The following is a 4,883-nucleotide window of genomic DNA, read 5'->3' as shown; positions in this document are numbered from 1 at the left end:
AGGTTAACCTTTGTAACCCATCTTGAAATAATAAAGATGTATTATTTGAGTATTATGTGTTTTGTCCTTAATTGTGTAACTTAAATGAATTAAGGATAAAAATAAGCGTCAAAATGAAATGTTAGATAAACCCGATATCTATGAATGATGTGGTAGTGGTCGCGACGAGGTTTCCAAATATATAAAGAATGCCAAAATTCGAGTTATAACAAAGAAGTTATGACCTGTCGAAGTTTCGCGATAGAACTGACACGACGATGTATGACGTAAAATATAAATTTAAGATAGAGCGATATCTAGCCTTAGTGATCTAAACGAAATTCGTAGAATATGTTAAACCGAGAGCGTGCATAAAAAGAACGTCTAAATCTGACTTCGTATGAGGAAGTTATGATTTTTCGATGTTTCGACTTAGCGGTATGCAACCCAAAGTTCAAATATGAGATCGAGTGATTTCTAGCCGAAATAATCTAAACGAGAATCGAAGATCTCGTCGATAGTATCCTAACAGTGAAAAGATAGACGAAAACGGATGTCCGATGAAGAAGATATGATATTCTAACGGAGTTTTACTGTCCTGGTCTACTAAAATAATATAATAAAAGTTAAATTCAAAATTAGCTGACGGAGTCTAAACGAGAGTTGTAGAGCATAATCTCAACCACGCGTGGATATAAAGAACGTCGAAAACGGAGCTCGTATGCGAGAGATATGAGTTTATGAAGTTCGGAACACAAACTTCGAGGTTGTGTCAGAGCTCATGACGTGAGCACAATGTTCACGACGTGAGCACAGACTGGACACCCTCCACAGCAAGTGGACGAATGACGAACGCAGTGACCTACTGAGCTCACGACGTGAGCACTAGAATCTTACGACGTGAGTAAGAGGTTGAAGGCCAATCGAGTTTTGTTGCTCAATTCCTTTCCTCTCTACCGTATTACATCGTTTTATGTACAATTTATACCCCGAAGCCCCGGTATCATCCCAAGACCCAAAGCGAGTCCCGAAGCCTGAAGATCCTGAGAAGAAAAGAGTTTCCAAGCTGAAGCTCTGCCCGCGAGAAGCCTGGTGTGTGAAGAGATCACAGTTTCACCGAAGAATACTACTCTTAGATCTTAGAGCCGTAGTGCTGTCTGATCATCTTCTGATCAAGTGAGCGTGTAGTTACTTTCTTCTAACACATAAATACGAAGTATTCCCTCTAAAATACGTGCTACGTGTTTATATGTTATGTGTTATTTGAAATGAGTAATGATTGAATGTTTTATACATGTTTTATGTTGTATATATATATATATATATATATATATATATATATATATATATATATATATATATATATACACACACAAAGATGTTGGGTAGAACATGGGTAGATAGTGGATGTGTGATGAAATAAAATGATGAGAGCCCTCGATGTTGTTGTTGATCTAGTCATCTAGCGGAGTATGGATGACGACCACAAACTCTTTCTAGACAATCCAGTGGAACGCTGGCAGGTTCATAACCTGTAGGTGTTGTGAACGATGTGTTCACCGGTATACTTTATCCCCCTCATGGTTGCCTTTAGGACATCTATTGTCAAGGAAACCCCTTTGCAGTAATGTCTGTCCGGATGAAAATCCTAGATTAGGTCCCTGGTAATAGATGTTGTTTTAGGGACGTAAAGTGAGGATAACAGGAATGGGTAATCGGGTTATTGTTGGTTGGTGAAATTAAATATAATTATTTATTGTGGGTTGAGAACCCTATATGCTCACCAGGCTCCCAAGCCTGACCCACTCAGTTTTATTTGCATTACAGGTAGTGGCGCGAGAGCATAAGATGGATGAATCATCAAGTTATTTTGTTTATAGACCAGTAGTTGTATATAACTATTGTAAAGCTTATAATGTGCCATTTATGCTTTTGTGTCTGTATCGGAACATGACATCCCGAGTTTTGATATATAATGAAAATACATTTCTTTAAGAAATGCTTTGATAAACCTTATTTTATCATGTATTTGTTTTGGGGAAAAATTCCGCAACTCTTTTAATCAAAGGATTACTCTGAAAATTATTTTAAAAGCATAAATTAAATCAATCTTTTATGGCCGTGATTTTTAGGATGTCACAGTTGGTATCAAAGCATCAGTTTAAGCGAACTAGGAATTTGTAGGATTTTTAGACTTAAACTTAGTATGCTATGTGAAGATTGTGAGATGAGTGTTTGTCATATTTTATACACGAGCACTAGTTTATTTTAAGAAAGTTTCCTAAAATGCTTTTATGTGCTAAATGTTATATGCTTGCCATATTATGATATTATTTGTTCGGATCTATGGTTCGTTGCCAACCGGATCTGGAAACCTAATGTGTTTAGGATTCTAGGCGTAGGATTACGATATTAGAACTAGCATGTAAACGTTTCAGCATGATAAGGATGATTTAATTATCTATCATGGACGAGGATCTAATTTCACCTTATTCGGTGTGTAGATCAAAAATGGTAAGAACCAGAAGTGGCGTTGGAAACACAGATGAAAATAGGAATCAACCACCTATAATTGAGTGAGTACCTGTTGTAGCAGCAGCACCTGAGCCAATGACAATGGCTGGGGTACAAGCGATGATCCAAATGATGTTAGATCATCAAATGGAAGAAACGAGACGTCTGCTTCGGCAAAATCGTGAAGAACTTTCAATGCCGATTGAACAACCCAAATTGAATGAAGGGCATTCGGAAGGAGGAAATGATGGGCGTGGGTGCCATTACAAGGATTTCATGGCATCCAAGCCACCATGTCTATCCAGAAGCCCGACGCCGGTACTAGTTATAAACTGGATCTTCGAAATGGAGACAATGTTCGAGAGTTGCAAATGCAGCAACAGACAGAAGACCGCTCTTGCTATCCCTCTGTTAAAATCTGGAGTGTTGAGTTGGTGGAAGCTGCTAGCTGACTCTATGCCCAAGGGAGAAGCGAGCAAAATATCTTGGGAAGACTTTGTGGTGCAACTCAAATTGCAATACTGCTCTGAGTAGGACCTTCTGGAAATCAATAATGAGTTTCAGAATTTGAAGAAGGGAAAAATGAGCGTTACTGAATACACTGCTAGTTTCACAGAAAAGATGAAGCTTATCCCATATTTAGTTCCAACTAAACTCTCTAAGGTCAACAAGTTTGCCCTCGGACTACCAGCGGATTATGGTCCAATGATTAAGCAAGCAACCACATGGAAATCCGCCATCTGGGCTACTAGAAATGTTGAGACCCAGATCAAGGAGAAAGGTCAGGAGAGGTCAGAGGTTGGAGAGAAGAGGAAGTTCAATAGACCCTCGGGGTCCAGCAAAAAGGGTAAATTCTCGAAGTCTAGTTCGAGAGGATGTGGAGGTGGCGAAGCGAATTGGTGCGACAAATGCAAAAAGAAGCATCTTGGGAAATGTGGCGGGGAAGCCACATGCTTCAAATATGGAAAGCCAGGGCACTATGCCAACAAATGCACCCTTACCAAGAAAGTCTGCTATGGGTGTGGTGGGGAGGGGTACATCTCGAGGGATTGTCCGAAAAAGAAAGAGGTAGCAAAACCCAATATTCCGCCAAAGCCGAAGGCGAGAGCCTTTAAGATGAAACTTGAGGCTGCTAAAGATGAAGCTGATGACGCTTCAGGTACCTTTCTCGTAAATGAATTGTCGCTTCGCATGAATTTGGTAGAAAACTAGTTTTGTCTGTCAATAGACTAGATAATGCTTTATTAGTCGAAGTTGCTAGTGGCAAGTTTGTACCTGTTAGCCATCATATGAAAAACATCTTAATTGACTTGAATGGGAATAAGTTCCACGAGGAATTATTGCCTATCGAACTAAATGGTTTCGACATCGTGCTGGGGATGGATTGGCTTAGCGCCAATGATGCTGAAATACTGTGCAAGAAGAAGATTGTAAAAGTAAACCCGCCAGGGAAAGAATCATTTATGGTGTATGGGGACAAACGCAAAGTAAATTCTGGAATTATTTCTCTAATGAAAGCCAGAAAGTGTTTGGCCAAAGGATGTACTGTTGGATTAGTGTCTAAGTCCATAACTATTTTGGTATGTACTTGACCCGATGGTGCATGGTCCTTTTGGGTTGCCTTCACCAAAGCAACTTGATAGGATGAATTATGGAGAGAGACCATTAATTATGATTTATTAATATATTATGAGAATAATATATTAAAGGAGAAATCATATTGTTTAATTAATATTAGTCAATAATTAATTAAGAATTAATTTTGTGGCTAAAAGAGATTAATTAAACTTAGGGGACTAGAATTATCAATTGTGTGATAGTTGAATATTGGGCTAATGAACTACATATTAGAGGAGTGAACGAATTCTATGGGGAAACCCATTTGAAATCGTCCAAGGCTTCTAAGGAGGGATTCCATGGGCTGCTTAGGGCCTAAGCAGTCAAATTAGGGTTTCGTTGTTAGATAACCCTAATAGCCTCACTATTTAAGGACCCCTAGGGTACCAAAAACGTGGCTAACTGATTCCTTAGGGGGTTTCTCGACGGTTTTTGGGTGCCTCTCCTCTTCTCCTTCTTCATCCTCTTGCCCATGGTGTTTGTGAGCCATTAGAGGTGTGGCATTTGTGACATTAAGCTTTCTGAAGCCAATTACAAGGACTGAAGCCAATTACAAGGAGGAATTGAGATTGTTATTCCTACATAACAATCAAGGTAAGTTCTAAACCCTTAATTCGGTTCATAGTATGATAGATCTAGGGTTTATGGCTTTGGAAGATTATTGCATGTTCATTAGACAAACTAGATCCAAAGCTTTAGGGTTTGCATGTACACCATAGGAATGATGTAGTGCTCATAACCCATCAGTGGTATCATAGCCTAGGGCTGTTTGT

Source organism: Lactuca sativa, chromosome 1 (genome assembly GCF_002870075.4).
Source record: "Lactuca sativa cultivar Salinas chromosome 1, Lsat_Salinas_v11, whole genome shotgun sequence".
In the NCBI taxonomy this organism is placed as follows: domain Eukaryota; kingdom Viridiplantae; phylum Streptophyta; class Magnoliopsida; order Asterales; family Asteraceae; genus Lactuca; species Lactuca sativa.
The sequence above is the reverse complement of the archived record's forward strand: the minus strand, read 5'-3'. Positions refer to the sequence as shown.